The 23,806-nt window shown below is 44.7% G+C and overlaps 1 pseudogene; it reads right to left on the reverse strand.

The window, feature by feature from the left end:
- Window positions 1-20: 20 nt before the first annotated feature.
- Window positions 21-15,620, reverse strand: LOC143757143 (uncharacterized; annotated as a pseudogene).
- Window positions 15,621-23,806: the final 8,186 nt, after the last annotated feature.

A 23,806-nucleotide genomic window follows, 5' to 3' on the forward strand; every position in this document is an offset into this window, starting at 1 on the left:
GGAATTGTATCCTTATAAATTTACACTCTGTTAAATCCAAAATCAGAGTTAATAGCCTGCAGCATGATTTCCTTGAATGAACTGTAGTCATCCATGTGTGCTGTGGGAAAGGTAATTTTTCTGGCACAGGCACTTACCACTGGGTAGCAGATTCGGTGTGCAGGCATTCTCTGATGACAATCATGATCAAAATGCAAAGCGATTTTAAATTCTTGCCGTTCTGACATAAGCAGTGGCTTGTGTCCCTGGCCAGTAAGCCATTGCATTACACGGGGGACAGTTAAGGGCAGGGTGTCTCTGTCAGGGTCTGCAAGCAAAAGAGCATGTTAACTCAATCAAAAGTGGTTCTACAATATTGCTGACCATAAACATTTTCAATTAAATCACCAAAAATCAAGGGGTAGTGTAAAAAGTTTATATGACACTTATGTCTATTGCTCACTGTGATGTCACAGATTTTCAGACAAGATTTGTATTTTCTTAAAGCATCTGCACTGCATTAGAAACTTGAAGTCATGTCAAACATACCGTCACTTTCAATTTCCTGAAGAAAATCTTGCAGGAAGTTGATGATGGCTGTTTCACGGGTCTCTCGTATTGTTCCCTTCTCTGATAGTGAAGGAAGAATGTTCAACATGATAAAGTCTGCATCAGCCTGTGGGATGACAACTGATATTCATTTTCAGGAACGGAGGGCACAATTGATAAAAATGCTTATCTCTTGTATTTTATATCAAAATTGTTTATGTGAAATGAAGAAAAATTGATAAAGGGATATAGATTAAACATCAATTAATTTTTAAATTATTTTTTCTTCTATGAGTGATACCTCATTGTCATCGTCCACCGCACTGGGGACGAAGAAATGTTGGCACAATCCAAAATGCTCTTCCAGGATGTCCACAAAATTGTACACTTGGAGACCTTTTCTGAGTTGCTTCAGCAAAGGGATCAGACGCAGGGTTGCATGCAGCACAATAGATCTGAAATACATGTAACCGTTTCCCAAAGCCAAGGGTTAATAACCACACTCCGGAGGAGCCGACACCAAGGCACCAATCAGGCAAGACAGCAAGCAATGTAAAAAAACTCTTCTTTTTATTTATTAATTAATAACACTTAAAACAGCAACGGAATGACTTTGGGTTCCTTTTCTTCACTCCCGGATGTCCCAGCTCGTAGAATAGCTGCAGATCGAGCGCAACAGTCAGCAGCTTCTCCTTCAGAAGGATGATTCGCAGGATCTCTCCGTTCACAGAACGACAGCAGATTGAACACAGCAGATCGAACACAGCAGTCAGCAGATTCACTTCAGAAGGATGATTCACAGGATCTCTCCGTTCACAGAACGACAGCAGATAGAACACGGCAGTCAGCAGACTCACTTCAGAAGGATGATTCACAGGGTCTCTCCATTCACAGAACGACAGCAGATAGAACACAGTAGTCAGCAGACTCACTTCAGAATGATGATTTACAGTATCTCTCAGTTCACAGAACGACAGCAGATTGAACACAGCAGTCAGCAGACTCACTTCAGAATGATGATTCACAGTATCTCTCAGTTCACAGAACGACAGCAGATTGAACACAGCAGTCAGCAGACCCACTTCGGAAGGATGATCCACAGGATCTCTCCGTTCTCAGAATGACAGCAGATTGAACACAGTAGTCAGGAGACTCACTTCAGAATGATGATTCACAGTATCTCTCAGTTCACAGAACGACAGCAGATTGAACACAGCAGATCGAACACAGCAGTCAGCAGATTCACTTCAGAAGGATGATTCACAGGATCTCTCCGTTCACAGAACGACAGCAGATAGAACACGGCAGTCAGCAGACTCACTTCAGAAGGATGATTCACAGGGTCTCTCCGTTCACAGAACGACAGCAGATAGAACACAGCAGATCGAACACAGCAGTCAGCAGACTCACTTAGAAGGATGATTCACGGGATCTCTCAGTTCACAGAACGCCAACAGATGGAACACAGTAGTCAGCAGACTCACTTCAGAAGGATGATTCGCAGGATCTCTCCGTTCACAGAACGACAGCAGGTTGAACACAGCAGTCAGCAGACTCACTTCGGAAGGATGATTCACAGGATCTCTCCGTTCACAGAATGACAGCAGATAGAACACAGTAGTCGGCAGACTCACTCCAAAATGATGATTCACATGATCTCTCCGTTCACAGAACGACAGCAGATCGAACACAGCAGTCAGCAGACTCACTTCGGAAGGATGATACACAGGATCTCTCCGTTCACAGAATGACAGCAGATTGAACACAGTAGTCAGCAGGCTCACTTCAGAATGATGATTCCGGAACCTGGACACAACTTCACAATCGACAGATCAGGTTTAACTCTTGATGTCCCACTGGTTAGGCTTCCCCGAACAAAGATGATAGAGTGAGGTTAATGATTTGATCTCCCACACTCGTGCATGCATCAATACTATAACTCTTTACACATGCTCACTTCACACTTTCAGACACTGCAATGCCACATCATCACCTCTCGTGAACAACAGGCCTTCACTCCATCTTTGCAGGGTCAGACACTTCACAGATGGCTTTTCGCATGGGGGTATCAGGTTTCAAGAAAGATCCTATAAAGCCCAGTTCTTCTTTGGATCTCTGAGACTCACAATGAGAGAAACACCACACACTGCCAGCACAAGTCAGTATTCAAAAATGTTCTTGGTAGGTATTCATAACATCACCCTTTCGTACGTTGATGAAAAGTGCACTTAACTTCTCTCCTTGATAACAGCATAGATCCTCAGTGCGGCCCTTAATCACTCTGTCCTCTCAGTCCCATGTGTCAATCACTCACCCGTCTTCAATGCACAAACATCCCCACACTTTATATTCGCTGCGGTTGCTGCTTTCTGTTGTCTGCTGACAAGAACGCCAAGGGGAACCCAACGTGAAAACTAAGCACCAAGAACCACACCCCATGTCTTCAAACTTCTCCTTATATATCCCTCTTCCCGCATGTGCTCACTGATAACGGCCTGATTGGTGTCCGCAGCTGGCGCTCGTCAATGCCGGCGGCCATGACATGTCACCGGAACCGGCCTGGTGTTACACCGGAAGTCGCTCCCCCATGCAACAAATCCCGGTTCTAAAGTTCCTATTTCTCACCCGGTGACACCCTCCCTCACCAATCCGTTCTAGTCCCGAGAACGGGGGCCCGACTCCCATTCCCCGTACCTCGCAGGAGGCACTCCCTGGGTCTCTCGTTGCGAGCGCCTCAACGGCACAACCGGTTCCTCTCTCCTCGGCTCAGCAACGGGGACTCTAGGAACCATAGCCCAACCCATCCAAGGGGGTCCAGGGGCCACTGGGGCGGGCGGGGTCTCGACCACTTGCCTCGGGTAGTTGGGACATGGGCGAAGCAAGTTACGGTGCAAGACCCTCACAGGCCCGGCTCTTCCCTCCGGACGAATGGCATAAACGGGCTGGTCAGGGTTCTGTCGTCGCTCCACCACATATGGTACGGTCTCCCACCGGTCACTAAGCTTCCCCTTCCCTTGGCGCCGATTATCGCGCACCAGCACCCGCTCACCAGGCAGCAAGGGGGCCTCTCGAGTGGTTCGATCGTACAGGCGTTTGTTCTTCTTAGCAGCTGTATCTAGATGTTCAGAGACCCTCTCGTAGGCAGCGTAAAGCTGTCGATGGTGTCGGTGTACCCACTCCGTAGTGGTGGCGGGCTCTCCGGTTGCAGCAGTTCCCAGTATCAGATCCGTAGGCAAGCGTACGTGTCTCCCAAACATCAGGTAAGTGGGGGCGTATCCTGTGGTGCTGTGGACGCTATTATTGTAAGCCTGTATCAAGGCAGGGAGACTATCCGTCCACTGGCTCTGATGGTCCGTATCCAATGTCCCCAACAGACTCAACAGCGTCTGGTTAAAGCGCTCGCAGCCACCATTTCCCTGCGGGTGGTATGGAGTAGTGTGGGTCTTCCTACACCCATACAGTTGACACAGCTCCTTGATCACACGGGACTCGAAATTCGGCCCTTGATCCGAATGGAGAGTTTCGGGACACCCAAAGGGCTGGAACACTGTTCTCCAAAGGGCATTCGCTGTCGTGGTGGCCGTCTGATCCAGAGTCGGAATAGCCCAGGCATACTTCGTAAACAGATCCGTCACCACCAGGATATTTTGATACCGATCCATCGGGCGACTCAAGGTCAGAAAGTCCATAGCCACCATATGCAACGGGGCCCGGGGTCGTACCGGAACTAAGGGGGCCTTCACTTCTCTCCTAGCTTTAAACAACGTGCAGCGGGGGCACTCCTGCACATACCTCCCCACGGACTCTTCCATTTTGCCCCAATAGAAGTGCCTACGCAACAAGGACACTGTTCTCTCCCTCCCTTGATGCCCCAGCAGGTCATGGTATGCCTGGAGCAGGGATTGAACTTGGGCTTCTGGCAGTCCTTGGGTCCTGGATAGATCGACAGACCACCCCATCTCGCAAACACAGCCGTCTCCAGTGCCCCAAAAGTTTCCTCACCGTCAACACTTGGCCCTGTCGCTCCGCCGCTCCAGGTAATGTACCCTGCTCCAGGTAAGTTCGCAAGGTGGACAGCCCTTCGTCCTCCCCCTGTCGTTCCCTCCAACGTTGCGGGTCCCATCCCCAACTAGCCGGAACGTCTTCCGACCGCGCTCCAGGCGCCTCTATCACTCCCACCATCAGCCCCTCATCCAGTTCCTCCTCTAGATGTTCACCAGCTCTGGCCACAGGTAATCGGGACAAGACATCGGCGTTGACGTGCTCACGGCCCGGCCGATACTGCAGCTGGTAGTTGAAGTTGGCGAGTTGGGCCGCCCACCTCTGCTCTACCGCTCCCAGTTTAGCCGTCTGGAGGTGAACCAGCGGGCTGTTGTCAGTGACCACCAATACTTCAGCTCCCCATAGGTAGTCCTTGAATTTCTCACATAAGGCCCACTTCAGGGCCAATAGTCCGATCTTAAAGGAGCTATAGTTTGCATCGTTCCGCTCCGCTGGGTGGAGGCTCCGGCTGGCATAGGCAATAACCTTCTCCACTCCGTTCTGCCGCTGGGCCAGTACCGCCCCTAGCCCTGTATTACTGGCATCCGTGTACAGGACGAATGGCTGAGTGAAATCGGCATAGGCCAGAATAGGGGCCTGCAACAGCTCCTGTTTCAGCCTCTTAAAGGCTATTTCACACTCTGGGCTCCAGACTATCACCGGGGAACCTCGGCCACGTGGACGGCTTGAACCAGCGAGCAGTTGATTCAAGGGCTTAGCAATCCGGGAGAAATCCTTGATGAAGCGCCGATAGTATCCCACAAATCCCAAAAAGGACCTCACGTGCTTCACCGTTTTAGGGGGATCCCAGCCTTGCACAGCAGACACCTTATCCGGGTCTACGGCCACTCCCGCAGCACTCACACGATGTCCCAAGAACTTGACCTCCTTCCGAAGGAGCTGACATTTCCCAGGCTGGAGCTTCAACCCATACTTTTCCATGGCTCGGAATACTTGCTCCAGATGTAACAGGTGGGAGTCAAAGTCAGGTGAGTAGACGATCACGTCGTCTAGATAGACCAGAGTGGAGTCCACCAACTGCCCTCCCAGGCATCGCTGCATCAACCGTTGGAACGTGGCGGGGGCGTTGCAGAGTCCGAAGGGCATCCGGTCCCACTCAAATAACCCAAAGGGCGTAGTAAAGGCAGTCTTCTCTTGGTCTCTTCCTTCCACCTGCACCTGCCAGTATCCGCTCGCAAGATCAAGGGTAGAGTACCAGGCGGCGTGGGTTAGGCTAGTGAGGGAGTCTTCAATTCTCGGCAGGGGAAAAGCGTCCTTTTTGGTGACCTGATTCAGCTTACGATAGTCTACACAGAATCTCCAAGAGCCAGTTCTCTTGCGCACCAGCACAATCGGGGCTGCCCATGGGCTGCAGCTCTCCCGAATGATTCCTCGTTCTAGCATCCCCCGCAACAAGGTACGGATCTCGGAGTACAAGGTTGGAGGGACCGGACGGTACCGCTCTCGACTAGGCATGGCATCCCCAGTAGGTATCGAGTGCTTCACCACATCCGTGCATCCGTAATCCTCGTCATGCGTGGAAAAGACGTGCTGCCACTTGGCCAGAAAGTGTTGAAGCTGGTACGTTTGTTCTTCTACTAAGCCCTCGCCCTGCAGTGATTCACCCTGAAGATAAGCCGGCACGCTCCTCCCAACAGGATCGGACCGAAGTTCTTCCGACGTCAAGGCTACTTCGACCACCGTTGCACTCACTTGACAGAAACGGACCTCCTGCCCCTCTCTCACCTGGTGAGGAGCCAACCGTTGGTGACGGAACAGATGTACTGGATACGTGCTCACATTCCTCACCCGTACTGAGACTCGGCCTCGACGTGCCACCGCTAACCCTCGAGCCACCTCCACACTCTGGCACTCCCAATGGGGCTCCACAAGAACCCAATCTTCTGGACCATAAGTCCGAGCGGGGAGACAAACCCAGACTACCGCCTCGCTTCGGGCCGGAACGGAGATAGCATACCGACATGCAACTCGGCCAGCGTCCTCTCGATCTTGTTGGAAACTTGCGGCCTGTACTCGCCGACAATCCGTAACAACACGCTCCCAGTCTTGCTTCTCGGCCAAAGAAGTGGTACGAAGGGGCCCGGCTTGAAACAATTTCTCCCAACACTCCATCAGCACGTTCATCCCCAGCAAGGCTCGATGCGCCCCCAGGCAAGAGTCTCGGACAACTACTACTCCCTTCTGTGGTATCACAGTCCCATGGATCTCAAAGTCGGTCACTTGATACCCGATATACGGGATATTCAGACCATTTGCTCCCCGTAGTGTGAGCCAGGGGACTTCGGTTTCTGGTAAGTGATGGGCATTAAACAGTTCTTTGGACAGACTTTCAGCGAATAGGGTGACCTGGGATCCGGTGTCCACCAGGCACCGGACATTTACGCCATTTACCTTTATCTCTACAAGCGGACAATGGCCTACCAGACTGTCTCTTGGGGCGGAATTTACAGAGGGGTCAATCCAGGGGGTCCCGACCACTTGACCCACAGTGGCCGGTCGTCCTAAAAACCCCCTTGCGAGCTGCGACGAGAGCTGCACTGACGGCTATAGTGTCCAGGTTCTCCACAGTTATTACAGAGCGGGCGCCCCTGCCCATCCCACTGGAACTTGGGGCCAGTTGGTCGACCGGCACGTCTTCCCGGATCCCTTCCCCCATCAGAATAGGAGCGTTCTCGAGGAAAGGTCGGAGGCTCTGGCCGTCCACGGCGAAGCTCCCCCAAAAGGGTCTTAGAAAACTCTGCCATCTCTTCGCGGACATCCTTCATCAACTCAGTACGCAAGGCTTGTTTCCAATCCGATGGTTCAGGAGGTACAGGAATGCCAACTCCGCTCGCAGCCATGCACACAGGGGGGTCCACTGCTTCGGCGTGATCCCGCTCCAGAGCTAAGGCTTCTTGGCGAAGCTCCTCGAAGGTCAAAGCAGCATCTCGCCGAAGCTGTAATCGTAAACTCTGCCGTATAGGGCCCTCTCGTAGCCCCAACAAGAATTGATCTCTCAACAGGGTCTCTTCCTCTCCCAGACCATGGTCTTCTCGGTTCTTTAATCTAGAATACTGCTCTCGTAGACGCAGGGCGAACGCCCGCAGAGTTTGTCTAGGCCCCTGCTTGCAGTTGAAGAATTGCGCCCGTAGCACTGCCACCGGAGTGGAATCACCGTACTGCCCAGTCAAGAATTCAAAGATGGCTCGTGTGGTGGCTCGGACAGCCTCAGGTGCAGCTCGGACCTCTCTCTTCGCCTCCCCCTCTAGAGAATTCAGAACGAACTGTACCTTCTGGGCCTCACTTAACCCCTGTAGTCCAGCCAAATACTCCACTTGTGCTCTCCAGTCAATCAAGTTCAATTCAGATCCAAGCCCACCATACTTCTGGGCCCACGGAGCTCCCATAAACATTGGTACCGTCGGATGCCGGACGGCTGGCAATTCTTCATCCGCCATAATGGCTCCTTGGCCGCTCAACTCCGAGTGGTAACCCTGCCGACTTACGCCAATTTGATGTAACCGTTTCCCAAAGCCAAGGGTTAATAACCACACTCCGGAGGAGCCGACACCAAGGCACCAATCAGGCAAGACAGCAAGCAATGTAAAAAAAACTCTTCTTTTTATTTATTAATTAATAACACTTAAAACAGCAACGGAATGACTTTGGGTTCCTTTTCTTCACTCCCGGATGTCCCAGCTCGTAGAATAGCTGCAGATCGAGCGCAACAGTCAGCAGCTTCTCCTTCAGAAGGATGATTCGCAGGATCTCTCCGTTCACAGAACGACAGCAGATTGAACACAGCAGATCGAACACAGCAGTCAGCAGATTCACTTCAGAAGGATGATTCACAGGATCTCTCCGTTCACAGAACGACAGCAGATAGAACACGGCAGTCAGCAGACTCACTTCAGAAGGATGATTCACAGGGTCTCTCCGTTCACAGAACGACAGCAGATAGAACACAGTAGTCAGCAGACTCACTTCAGAATGATGATTTACAGTATCTCTCAGTTCACAGAACGACAGCAGATTGAACACAGCAGTCAGCAGACTCACTTCGGAAGGATGATTCACAGGATCTCTCCGTTCTCAGAATGACAGCAGATTGAACACAGTAGTCAGCAGACTCACTTCAGAATGATGATTTACAGTATCTCTCAGTTCACAGAACGACAGCAGATTGAACACAGCAGTCAGCAGACTCACTTCGGAAGGATGATTCACAGGATCTCTCCGTTCTCAGAATGACAGCAGATTGAACACAGTAGTCAGCAGACTCACTTCAGAATGATGATTCACAGTATCTCTCAGTTCACAGAACGACAGCAGATTGAACACAGCAGTCAGCAGACTCACTTCGGAAGGATGATCCACAGGATCTCTCCGTTCTCAGAATGACAGCAGATTGAACACAGTAGTCAGGAGACTCACTTCAGAATGATGATTCACAGTATCTCTCAGTTCACAGAACGACAGCAGATTGAACACAGCAGATCGAACACAGCAGTCAGCAGATTCACTTCAGAAGGATGATTCACAGGATCTCTCCGTTCACAGAACGACAGCAGATAGAACACGGCAGTCAGCAGACTCACTTCAGAAGGATGATTCACAGGGTCTCTCCGTTCACAGAATGACAGCAGATAGAACACAGCAGATCGAACACAGCAGTCAGCAGACTCACTTAGAAGGATGATTCACGGGATCTCTCAGTTCACAGAACGCCAACAGATGGAACACAGTAGTCAGCAGACTCACTTCAGAAGAATGATTCGCAGGATCTCTCCGTTCACAGAACGACAGCAGGTTGAACACAGCAGTCAGCAGACTCACTTCGGAAGGATGATTCACAGGATCTCTCCGTTCACAGAATGACAGCAGATAGAACACAGTAGTCGGCAGACTCACTCCAAAATGATGATTCACATGATCTCTCCGTTCACAGAACGACAGCAGATCGAACACAGCAGTCAGCAGACTCACTTCGGAAGGATGATACACAGGATCTCTCCGTTCACAGAATGACAGCAGATTGAACACAGTAGTCAGCAGGCTCACTTCAGAATGATGATTCCGGAACCTGGACACAACTTCACAATCGACAGATCAGGTTTAACTCTTGATGTCCCACTGGTTAGGCTTCCCCGAACAAAGATGATAGAGTGAGGTTAATGATTTGATCTCCCACACTCGTGCATGCATCAATACTATAACTCTTTACACGTGCTCACTTCACACTTTCAGACACTGCAATGCCACATCATCACCTCTCGTGAACAACAGGCCTTCACTCCATCTTTGCAGGGTCAGACACTTCACAGATGGCTTTTCGCATGGGGGTATCAGGTTTCAAGAAAGATCCTATAAAGCCCAGTTCTTCTTTGGATCTCTGAGACTCACAATGAGAGAAACACCACACACTGCCAGCACAAGTCAGTATTCAAAAATGTTCTTGGTAGGTATTCATAACATCACCCTTTCGTACGTTGATGAAAAGTGCACTTAACTTCTCTCCTTGATAACAGCATAGATCCTCAGTGCGGCCCTTAATCACTCTGTCCTCTCAGTCCCATGTGTCAATCACTCACCCGTCTTCAATGCACAAACATCCCCACACTTTATATTCGCTGCGGTTGCTGCTTTCTGTTGTCTGCTGACAAGAACGCCAAGGGGAACCCAACGTGAAAACTAAGCACCAAGAACCACACCCCATGTCTTCAAACTTCTCCTTATATATCCCTCTTCCCGCATGTGCTCACTGATAACGGCCTGATTGGTGTCCGCAGCTGGCGCTCGTCAATGCCGGCGGCCATGACATGTCACCGGAACCAGCCTGGTGTTACACCGGAAGTCGCTCCCCCATGCAACAAATCCCGGTTCTAAAGTTCCTATTTCTCACCCGGTGACATACACATACATTTTTAGGAATACCTGGTTGTATTTTGTTATATCAACCAATGTATCCACAATTGAAAGAGCCTGCAAGTGTAAATTAAAGCTGTAGATGTTGCACCGTTGGCTGAAAAATGTGTGGTCTGATACATGTTTGAATCACTTTTACTTTTTCTTACCTTATTATGGCATCTTTGTTCTCCGGTTTAATGATCCCAGTGAAACCACAACTAATTATAACATCCGTCCATGCAGAGAGATCAGTTCCTTCTTCCACCTGAAATGAAATGTAATCTTTCATATATATTTAAAACAAATGTGGGGTTGTTGTGCAGGCACAATAAGAAAAATTTAAGCCTTTGATTAATTTTTTTGTTCTACCTTTTGAATCAATTCAAAAAGTTCAGAGTCATCAACATCATCTTTAGTGAGATTCACTTCATCCAAATCTCCTGCCGAGAGATAATCAAAGCACCACTGTCTCAAGAAACGGGGGGCTGATCCACCCTGAGCCAGACTAACTGAAAACACCTCTCCTGCAGTCCTGAAAGAGAAAGCACAAACATACACAAAGATCAAGCCTGTTAGAACACAACACGTAAATACAAAAAGTAAAATAGTGAATAAAACATTTCTAACCTGAAAAATCCCTTCTCCAGATCACTTAAGGAGTAGATGGGGCTCTTCCCACTCTGGTGTCCTCCATGCTCAAAGAGATGTTTCTCAATCTCACCAATCAAATCTATAAATGCATGTACACATTTTGTAGGAACTACATATAAACAAAAAGCATTTTATTCACTTCAATACAATTAAAAGGGTAAGAGCAAGAACAGAAAATCAGTCAATAAAAAAAAAAAAACTAGTCACAAATATGTAATTTTAAAAAATGTTCCATGAATACAAACATCCTAATAAAGAAACTGACTTGCCTGTAAGAAATTCCTTTCTAATGGCACCGGAATCAACACCTGCTTCCCCCAAAAACGTTACACGTAAAATGTTGCCAGAGGTCCCTTTCTTTTGCCGCTGCCACTGAACCATGGCTCTTTGAAAGAAGTCTGTGCGAGACACGCAGATGGTGAAATTCTTGCTGTCATCTACCCTACTTGCCAACAACCTCAGTACATCATCTGGACTGTGCAATGAAAAACAGATGAGTCAAATTGTATATTCTTAAGTTTGTTTACCTGTCTTGATTAAAAGTACTCTACCATTTGATGTCTGGGCTTTGGTTGTGGTGTTCAGGTGTGCCACACATAGGACTGTCCACATCAAACGTCTGTGATACACTAAGAATTTAACCAAAGGTTATATTCTAGGTCTCACTACACTTAACTTGTTTGTACTCTAAAACATCATAAAAATGGTTAGCAATTAAATACTTTTAGAAATCATAAAATATTACCTATCGCCACATAAACTAGCATGAATGGGCAACTGTCTGTGTGTAAAAATCTCTGAACAAATGGGACACTGTCCCTCATCCTACAACATCAAGAAAAGACAAATGATGAAATATGACATGGCAAGTAAAAACTGGTACTTAAACACATCTCTTATAATTTACAGCACATGCAGTAGAAATATATTTACAAATATTTGATAACTTTTAACAATAGAGATTCATGTCACCTCATAACTTGTGGTGGGTGTAGGAGAACAGGGTCGCAGAGGAGAAGTAGGTGTAAGGCTAGAACTTAAAGCTGGGGTGGCAGTGGTCACAGTACTGGCTGTCACAGCAACGATTTTTAGTTCATCGTCATCATCAGTAATCTGAAATAAAACTGGGTATATATGCTGCCTAATACCAAAGTTAAATGAAATGTAGACAGTTGCAATTGTGCGCTATTGTATAACTAACATACCTCATCATCAGCGGATTGTGTGCCACCACAGGACTGGACATGCATGTATAAAACTTGCAATGGCATTGCAGTTTTACATGTCCGACACTCTACCTTTGGCATCTTTGAAAACTCCTCTGCTGAGTATGGAAGAGGATCAAGACATTATTCACCTTGAAGAGGGACCATGTAGAGTGCTGTTCGTCCAGTGGTTGTTGCCATTTTTACAAGACTGCCAGTATAGCCCTCTGAGTCTGGAGGGACAACCATAAGCCTCCTCCTTCCACTGCCACCTGCCAATTCAAATACACATTACAAGTATTAATGGTCCCTTACAGTATAGCTTATATCTGTAAAGTAAGTAATTAGTAATGACCAGAGCCTGAGTTCTACCCATACTCGATCACTTCCCTGTGCAATATTATAAAATAATAACTTCTAATATAGTATGTATAAATGTGAAAGCTTTGGGATGCAAAGAGAAAATGTGTAATTGTAACCCTGTCTATAACACCACTCAAATATCAGTTGTAAAGTTTGCGATAAAACAGTTGCGTTTGGCTCTTCACATGCTTGTGTCTGCTCTGGTGTTTCATATAGTGCACCTGGTGCCTTATAAAGCAGCCACCCTCCAGCGAGTGATCTCATCTTTGGGTACTCAGCTTCAAGTGGCTTGGATAACTACAGAAAACAAAACAGAACAAGGGTTCGCAAACAAGAGTAAAAAAATAGTACAGACAGAAATAGTAATGCAAATACATGAAACATTAAATTAGGATTGTTTCAGAATCATAATAAAAACGCAACATTACAAATCCTAATATAAGATTGCAATTAATGTAAATTTGACATATGACACTGTCATTTTTGGGCTGGATGACCTTACAAACACATGGACACAAAGTTGTACAAATGTTTTACAATACTGCTATGAAATTATACTTACTTCATAATGGCCCAAGTTAGAAGAAATAGTAAAAATACGCTTGCCCAGGCCTGCCTGGAGTAGTTCTATCTCTTCGGAAGGCGAGGGTGAATAATCAGTAGTTTTACTTAATAGGTAAATCTGGAAGGTAAATGGCTTCCAAGCTGTTGCTTTTATTTGTATTTGAGGTTTAGCCTTTTTCTTTTTCTTTCTGAACATCCCAGGAAATGCTCTATAACAAAAATAAAACAGTTACTTATAATATTAAAGGTGCAAAAGATAAACAAATAGAAGAGTTTAATCGTTAGGAGAAGGTGCTGATAACTTGGTCATATCCTGCTCTCCTCTTGAAGAAACAGGAGGAGAAGGCTGCTGTTGTTGTTGCTCCTGCTGCTGACCAGGGCGGTACAAACCAAGAGAAGGCTGCTGCTGACCCTGAGCTGCCTGAATCTGACCCAGGCTTTGAGTCAGAATATTAATCAAAGTGTGCGCCGCAGTCAAAACATCTGGGTTATCTCTCTGCTAAACATGTAATGGCAAATTAATTACATGAGATAAATAATCATACATTAACAGTGAGCATAGTTTAAACAACGGTTTTGGGGTAGTCTGATGTCATCATAGCCTATAATAATCTCTTGTATGATTAGGGGTGTGGAGTGCGTGCGTATTGCACGCCATAAAGAGCGTATCATATAGGCTACACGGAAAAACTATTTTTGGAGTATAAATAGCACGAGAAATTAAATTCGTGGTATAGCTACGCACTTCCATGAGGAACGTTTTTAATGTTTTATCAGACAATAACTAGGCTACTCAAGATTTTGCTTTAGTATAATTTTCGGGACAATCAGATTTCGAAACAAATTCAACTTTTTAAAACTTAAATTAAACAAATTAAGCAATTAAACTTTGGCAATCGTCGTTAATACTAATCGGATTTAGCTTTAAAAAACACACACACACACATACTGTAGAAAATCCTGCTGAGATCTGATTGGCTGATTGAGTCCTGATAAGATCACCTGTTGCCACTAACTAATCATGCTTCAGTCTCAGTTTGCTTGTATATAAGAAGCCGTCTCCCCCATTCATACATGGTCTGTGTGGAATTGTTGCGTTGTTGACAATGTAAGTTTCTTTCTGATTGTTTGTTTAAAGGATTGTGTTTGATATGATATATTGAATTCTAGTTATGTATAGTTTCTCTTTGGTGTTATATTCATTTGAATTGTTAAAGTTGATATCAGATGTATGGTTTAAGATCTGCAGATGTGTTTGTAATCTATTAATTGTTTCTATGTTTATGTTTAGAAACCAACAATTACCATCTAAGAAATGTCTACTCCTACATGTTGAGTACAATAAACTGAGAGCAATAACTGATGACTGAATGAGTTTTTAATGGACCCACCGTTCCAGTAGCAACAGCTGAATCAGCCTAAATGTCCAACTAGTTTTTTACATGGTCCTTCGAGCCGGAGAGGCTGCTGGAATGGAGACTGAGGATGACTGTGTGAGACCTAAACGTTCATCTAGGATCGTAAAACCTCCAAGATGGCACCAAGATTATATGATGGCTCAGTCAAATCCATCAATTCATCCAATTGGAAAATTGTCAAATCAGCCAGAGGATTTGAGCCATTTCGTTGCCTCACAAGGAGCTTCCATTACCGCAACTCAAAATGAAGTGAAGTCTTTATCTGAGGAGATTAAACAAATGAAAGGAATGTTGTTGGATGTGGGACAAATGATGAAAGATCTGCAAAGGAAAAGACATTCTTCATTTTCTACTAGCTCTGAATGCAGTTCTATTCAAGCATCCCCAGTTCATATCCCAATGCAAGCAAAGCAGCGAGAAGAGATGAATGTTAGAGATTCTATTGTGGATGAGTTGAGTGAATGTATGCGACAACATCAAACCAGGCCGGACAATGTGCTTTCTACACCACCAAAGATTCAGGGACAAAATACTTTGCCCCCCGCACAGTATGCGCAGCCTACCATCCCATTAGCGACCACTAGAGAGCCATCAGAGAGACAACACCAGCAGCTTTCTGATCCATGTCTACCTAATAGGCCATCAATTCCTTTACCAGAAAACCTCAGGTCACAACCTTTAATGGATCCCATTGTAAGGGGTGACAGCTTAATCCAGCCACAACGTAATGGTCCTCCATGGCTATCTTCAGTCAGTCATCAAATGAATCCCAGTTTCTATCGAAGGGATCAAAGCTTATTGCCATCTGGTCAAATGCAGGGAAATGCATTTTGTATGCCTGGTCATCCATGGATGCCTCCAAGTTGGCCAACCTACTTCCCAAGTGGAGGCTTGTTAAACCCACCATACCTACCTGATATCCCTTATCCAGTATTATATCCATCTCACAGTCAAAATGCTCCACTTAATTGGGTTCCTCCTAGAGTTGCCACGTTGCCTCGTAGAGATTTATCAGTTGGATTTCCTTATACTTCTCTTGGACATTTACATCAAACTTCCTTAGAACAGCAGACAGCTAGAACAGCTGTACGTCAGCAAGATAACCCTTCCATTATCTTGCCACAGAATCATTTGACACCAAGAGTTATTACTACGGCATCAGCACCTCAGGGCCAGCAAAGAGATGTGAATCAAATAACTGCATTCTCCCCAAATGGAATTCAGATGATGGTACCTGATCAGCATACGTCTATTCATTCAGCAGTGAATGTGCCCCACCCAGCTATGTCAGCTCTACTTCCTTCCAGATCAGCCCGTATTGAGCGACTTTCATTTCCAAATTTAAGAGTGATGACCCCCAAGAGTTTGCCATGCTGAATATGGCTCTGAAGAATTTGTTACCCTTAGAGGAAACTGAGCAATATAAGTACCATATTCTTCTAGATCATTTGAAGTTGGATGCAGCTCGACTTCTTGCCTTAGCTTATGCCCATCATTCGCAGCCTTATACCATGGCCTTAAAGGCTCTACAGAAGAGATATGGTCAACAACCCCAGCTGGTGCTCCGAGAGATTGCTACTATTAAGAACTTGCCCGCTGTACGTTCAGGCGATTCTGCTGGATTTGGCGCATTTGCTGTACGAGTTCAAGCTCTTGTGGGAATGCTTCAATCCTGGGATCATGAAGAAGGAGCAAAGGAGTTATCATGTGCATCCCATGTCCATCAGTTACTCAGTAAACTTCCAGCACATCAGGTTGCTAGTTTTGCCAGATATGCCAAAACAACCCGACCAGACCAGTCCTATGACTTAGTGAATTTCTCAGTTTGGTTAGAAGAGGAATCAGATTGTCAGAATCTAGCAACCCAAGTGTTTGAACAACACCAAGGTATGAAGAAGTTCCAGGTAAGAGAAGGAAGGCCTACCAAGAGCCAATACCACACAGCTACTTTCCTTCATGGTGTGAGTCAAGAAGTTTATCCCACTCAAAGTAACACTGAAACTGCGAACCATGAAATTAATCAGCGACAGGGCAAGAAGGAGGGCCTTAAACCATCATGTGCATACTGTGGCAGTAAGGATCATCATCTCAGTCATTGTCCTGAATTTCAGAGCTTTGATATGGTAGCCAAACGGAAATGGATTGTTGACAACAATCGTTGTTGGAGATGTGGTTGGGCCCATAGATCATCCAAGTGTGACTTAAGAGGAAAATGTCCGTTGTGTCAGGATCGTCACTTAGGAGTATTGCATGAAGTAAATGCTCGCAAACCAGACTCTAGGATATTCTATTTGAGCCGAGCAAGTGGCCTTAACTCTGTTCTTCTGAAAATTGTGAAGGTAGTTCTGAGCCACAAAGGAAATACTCTGGAGACATATGCCATCCTAGATGATGGTTCAGAAAGATCCATGCTAATGTCTTCTGCAGCAGAGAGTTTAGGTCTTCATGGGGCGGCAGAATCATTGGTTCTTCGAACCATTCGGCAAGACACAGAGAAAATTGAAGGTGCAACAGTTTCCTTTTCCATATCTCCAGCTTCTCATAAGCAAAGTAAATACCAGATACAAGGTGCCTTTACTGCTCAAATGATTGATTTACCCGAACAGACTTATCCTGTGCAAATCTTACAGCGACGCTACCAACATCTAAGAGGCCTCCCTCTGGAGGAGTTTCAGAAAGTTAAACCTTTGCTACTAGTGGGAGCTGATCATCCTCACCTTCTTAGCCCCAAAGAGTGAGTACGTTTTGGACCACCTGGAAGTCCAGCAGCTTTGCATACTCGACTGGGGTGGGCATTACAAGGACCTACTTTAGGTGAAAAGACAAATTTCCCGACTCAGTGTTTCTTCCAAGCTTCTCGCTCAATGGACCAATTGCATAACGATGTGGAGAAGTTATGGTAAGTTGACGTACTTCCTTTTTCTCAGAATCCTAGGCATGCTCTGCATTCTAAGCAAGATAAGGATGCTATCGAGTGTCTAGACCAGAAAACAAAGCGTGAAGAAATCAATGGTATCAAAAGATATGCGACTCCTTTACTTCGTGTCAAGAATGCACCTCTCCTTAAAGCATCTCAGGAGGCAGTGATGCCAGCTTTGCGTAGAATGGAGAGACAACTAGCCAAGGATCCTGATCATGCAGCTATCTATGAGCATGAGATTCAGAAACTCATTGAAGCTGGATGTGTTAAGAAACTGAAACCAAATGAGATTGACCTCAGAGATGAATCTTGGTACATTCCTCACCATCTTGTGGAACATAATGGCAAACATCGTGTGGTATTTAATTGTTCCCATCAGTATCGAGGTGAGAGTTTGAATGCCTATTTGTTACCTGGACCGGTACTGGGCCCTTCCTTGATTGGAGTTTTACTTCGGTTTAGAGAACATCAAGTTGCTATAAGTGGAGACATCAAATCCATGTTTCATCAAGTCCGCCTCTTGTCTTCTGATTCTCCTTTGCTACGCTTCTTGTGGCGAAATATGAGAAGCCGATGTCTACGAGTGGCAGGTTTTGCCTTTTGGTGCTACATGTAGTCCGTGTTGTGCGACCTATGTGCTCCAGAAATGTGTTCAGAGCCTTCCTGTTGAGTTTCAAGATGTGCAATCTTCTGTCATGCATTCCTTTTATGTGGATAATTGCCTACAAAGTTTTCCAACTACTAAAGAGGCTAAGGAGATGCTGATGAACTTACGTTCTTCCTTGGCTGAAGGCGGTTTTGAGATTCGGCAGTGGGCCAGTAACCATATTTCTGTGATTGACCACTTACCAACAGAAGCTCGTTCAGTAAGCACTGACTTGTGGTTAAGTCATAATTGCACCGATCCGTGCGAGGGTACTCTTGGGCTCAGTTGGCATTGCTTGCAGGATACTTTGAGCTACAAGCACCGTCTAGTGGAGTATCCTGTCCTAACATTGCGGGTTGTATATCGGGTACTTGCTCGTCAGTACGACCCTCTGGGTTTCATTATTCCATTTACGACACGTGCTAAAGTCCTTCTGCAACAATTGTGGATGAAACCTAATAGAGGATGGGATAATCCAGATATCCCAGAGGGGATTAAAACCGCCTGGATGGCATGGGAAGGAGAGTTGCCAGATTTGGTCAAGATCCAAGTACCTCGATGGTATGGTCAAAAAACCCACAGGGAAGATCCAGTCATCCGAGAGCTTCACATATTCTGCGACGCATCCGAAAAGGCATATGGTTCAGTTGCCTACTTGCATATGAGAAATGGAATTGGTGAGATTTCTATATCTCTGGTCATGGCTCGTTCAAGGGTAGCACCAAAGAAGACCATTTCTATTCCTCGTTTGGAACTGTGTGCTGCTCTGACTGGGGCACAGCTAGCTAACCTGTTGCAAAAGGAACTTACCTTGGCTGTTCAAAAAGTGACACTTTGGTCTGATTCTACAACTGTGTTGACCTGGATCCAGTCCGAATCCTGTCGGTACAAGATCTTCGTGGCAAACCGCATTACGGAGATTCTTGATTATACTAGACCGGATCAGTGGAGATATGTTGACACTGCCAGTAATCCAGCAGATGACATCACTCGAGGCAAGAGACTTGCTGAATTGTCTGCAAATAGTTCTTGGTTTCAAGGACCTACCTTTCTCTATTTGCCCCATCAGCAATGGCCAAAATCTCCAGCCTTAATGACAGAGGAGGTTGGGACAGAGCTGAGAAAACCTTTGTTTTGTGGGCTTAATCAAGCACCAGTTAACTCTCCAAAGTCTAGTGAGTCTCAGTTTAATACCTGGTCAGAGCTGATTGCAGCAACTGTTGAAAACCTCTCGTTGGACTTGGGAGCTGAGATCAAACCTTCTCAAACTGAAGCAGAAGTATATATCCTGCGTCAAGCCCAGATGGAAGATTTCCCTGAGGAATATAAGCTGCTTAAAGATGGTCATGGAGTTCCTTCGCACAGCCGTTTAGTTGGTCTGGCACCAGAGTATGATCCCGTTACAGAGCTAATAAGAGTGGGTGGACGTCTTCGTCAAAGCGAGGATTTGGATCTTGAAGCTATTTACCCAATTGTCTTAGATCCTAAGAATCATGTAACCAAACTTTTGGTTGCTAACTATGATACAACTCTGTATCATCCCGGACCACAAAGAGTATTCGCCCAGCTTCGCCGGAAATACTGGGTTCTGAGAGGGCGACAGTTAATCAAGAAAATCCAGAGATCATGCTTTGAGTGTAGGAAGTGGAAAGGTGTGCCTTCAGTTCCCAGAATGGCTGATTTACCCGTTTCCAGACTTCGCTTGTATAAGCCTCCATTTTGGTCGACGGGTATGGATTGTTTCGGGCCTTTAACCATCAAAGTAGGTCGCCGACATGAGAAGAGGTGGGGCATTATATTTAAATGCCAGACGACCCGATGTCTTCATTTGGAACTACTTTCTAGTATGGATACTGACAGTTTCCTTATGGCCCTTCGGAGATTTGTAGCCCGTAGAGGTAGGCCCCATGAAATATTATCTGATCAAGGGACTAATTTCAAGGGAGGAGAAGGAGAACTCCGGGAGGCATTTTCGCAGCTTAGTCCCTCCTTTCAGGAGATACTTGCCCAACAGCAAATTAAATTCTCATTTAATCCGCCATATTCCCCCCATTTTGGAGGTACTTGGGAGAGAGAGGTACGGTCTGTTAAGACGGCATTACGAGCAGTCTAGGGAATACAAGTAGTTTTAGAGGAAGTTCTGTATACAGTGCTCGTTGAAATTGAGGAGTTGCTAAACTCAAAACCTCTTGGCTATGTGTCTTCAAATCTTTCAGACCCTGATCCAATCACCCCAAATATCCTACTGATGGGGCGGCGAGATGCCTCTCTTCCACAAGTGATGTATGCAGATTCAGAACTACTTACTCGTAGAAAGTGGAGACACAGTCAAGTTCTTGCGGATCGATTCTGGGTCAGTTTTGTCCGAGATTATCTTCCAAGTCTTCAGACTCGTCAAAAGTGGGAACGTGATGGTAATCCTATTGCTCCTTCTGCCATTGTCATGATTGTGGACCCTCAGCTTCCGCGTGGACACTGGCCTATCGGGACTGTTAGTAAGATTTTGCCAAGTCCTGATGGAAGAGTGAGAGTTGCTGAGATCTTCAGCAAAGGGAAATCTTTAATTCGTCCTGTCAGCCGTCTAATTGTTCTTTCTGAATTGACTGATACGGATCATCCAATTGTATGAATTTCCTGTAGATACAAATATGTTAACATATTTGGGGGCGGCTGTAGAAAATCCTGCTGAGATCTGATTGGCTGATTGAGTCCTGATAAGATCACCTGTTGCCACTAACTAATCATGCTTCAGTCTCAGTTTGCTTGTATATAAGAAGCCGTCTCCCCCATTCATACATGGTCTGTGTGGAATTGTTGCGTTGTTGACAATGTAAGTTTATTTCTGATTGTTTGTTTAAAGGATTGTGTTTGATATGATATATTGAATTCTAGTTATGTATAGTTTCTCTTTGGTGTTATATTCATTTGAATTGTTAAAGTTGATATCAGATGTATGGTTTAAGATCTGCAGATGTGTTTGTAATCTATTAATTGTTTCTATGTTTATGTTTAGAAAACAACAATTACCATCTAAGAAATGTCTACTCCTACATGTTGAGTACAATAAACTGAGAGCAATAACTGATGACTGAATGAGTTTTTAATGGACCCACCGTTCCAGTAGCAACAGCTGAATCAGCCTAAATGTCCAACTAGTTTTTTACACATACAGTATATTAATGTTGGTGAAATAAATGGAAACAAAACTACATAACATTACCTGGAATCCACCAGCATCCCTCTGCTCTTCCATGGTGACTTTAACTGTTGCGCTCCCAGGGTTGCCAGATGCCAGCAAGGTTTTCCAGCCCAAAACCTCGTCAAAACCGCGAGAATGCACAAAAAACCACCCAAAATTGTTTTTACCAAAATTATTATATCACATATTATAATATAATAATTATGTTATATTATATTCATATATTAATCCCAAAAATATATTATAGGCTAATAATAATACAATTGTCTGAAAAAATAACGAGGCATTTTAATTGTTTATTAATAAACTAGTGTTTTCTAAAATCGGCTGGAAACATATCTCCATCTCAGCTGTAAAGCGGGTGCGCCTTTAGAAATTCATATGGATTGGCCTATACATTATCAGACGGTATTTGCTTTCGATTCTAATTTGTTCGTTTAAAAGTGGACATTTCAAGCTTTAGCCTACATAGGCTATATTTTTGTTTCAGTTCATTTTTGAGACGCGATCCAGCACTGAGATGAAAGCGCGCCTGGTTGTTTTATTTTATTTTACGAAATCACAACGTTTTCTTGTTATCGTGAGTTTACACATATAAAAGCAGTGGCGAATGATGCATTTTTTTATTTTCTGTATGACCAGAAATGATAGAGTAGGCCTATTCTATTGTAATAATCTTAGCCCTGTATTATTATTGTCTAACCTGTATTATGACCGACATTATGACGAATGCTATCCTTTTTTGGATAAAAGCGTCTTCTAGCCTAAATGTAGGCAATAATGTTTTATTTTTATATATCCTAACATTTTACAGTTTTTGAAATGTTTTTGTTTTAGGCTAGCATATTACTTTTTTATATGTGAAGTCTTTTGTGCTTATTACATTATACTGAGCTTTTTCCTCCCAAAAAATGGACTTTAAAGATAGGCTACACGTATAGGTCATTTTTAGAAAATTCAAGAAATTATCCATTTTGAAAAATTAAGTTTAAACACAATGGTTTCCCGTGCATCCCGCACCCAAACAATTTAATGAATTAACAAAATAACAGTGTCTTAAATTAGTTATGAAATGTATGTGGTGAATGGCGACATGGAGGGATTGAAGATTGACAGCTAGTAACTACGCCACCCTGGAATCTAAATTAAAATGAAGGCAACACAGGTTAATTCACAGTGAATCGGCGTGAGACGTGGATACAGAAAAATACGTTTTATTAAAGATAAGAACAGACTTTACAAAAGCTCAAAGAACAACCCACAAATAACAATTAATTATATAGACAACAACAATTACACCATTTAACAAAACAGACAAAAAGAGCGACCGGAGTAGTCAGCGGCATCTGAGTTCAGGATAAAGTAGTCGTGGCGTGACAGCAGGGAATAAAGGGCACAATAAGGCCTCCACGGCAAGTCACCATTCCCGTAGACCTGTGCATCAACACTCACGCACACACAGCACTCGAGATGAAAAGACCGCCACCAGCAATCGTTAATAATAATCGGATTTAGCGTTAAAACACACACACACACACACACACACACACACACACACACACACACACACACACACACACACACACACATATATATATATATATATATATATATATATATATATATATATATATATATATATATATATATATATTAATGTTGGTGAAATAAATGGAAACAATCAACTGTACATACCTGGAATCCACCAGCATCCCTCTGCTCTGCCATGGTGACTGTTGCGATCTGCGTCTCCTGCTGATGACGCGGCTTCGCGGGGTTTCTAGACTCCACCCCCACGTCAAAACAGCGCCATGAAGAGAAACGCAGAGAAAAGTGAAGCGCAAAGGAAACCCGGTATTGCAAGCACACGCTTGACTGAAACGCAGCATTGCAAATAACTTAGTTAGGTGTGAGTATGGAAAATATGTTGCAGAGATAAAATAGGATTACAGCTGTCATTTATTTTGCAATTAATTATATCTTTTTTTTGCAGTACTTTTTTTTTATTTTGCTATTCTTTATTTTTGTTTGCAAAAATATTTTTTTGTTCTCAGTACTTTTTTCCCCCTTTGCCATTCTTTATTTTTGTGAGTAAAACATTTTTTCTTTGCTCAATACTTTATTTTTGTTTTGCAAAACTTTATTTTCTTTTGCGATACTTTATTCTTTTGCAAAACTATGTGGCATTATTTTGACTCCATACGAAACAACTAATTCTAATTTCTGATTGGCTGGTAGCTAGCATTTAACTCTGTATAACTCGGAGACAGATGCTATGAACTCGGCAGAGAACTTCCCTCCGTTTGCCTGCGGAGATTAATTTGTCCATTAATTGTATAGCGGGACAAGTTCCCTTACTCCTGT

This window comes from Siphateles boraxobius, unplaced genomic scaffold (genome assembly GCF_051911475.1).
Source record: "Siphateles boraxobius isolate OS27281-9 unplaced genomic scaffold, OSU_SipBor_1 30, whole genome shotgun sequence".
Classification (NCBI taxonomy): Eukaryota; Metazoa; Chordata; class Actinopteri; order Cypriniformes; family Leuciscidae; genus Siphateles; species Siphateles boraxobius.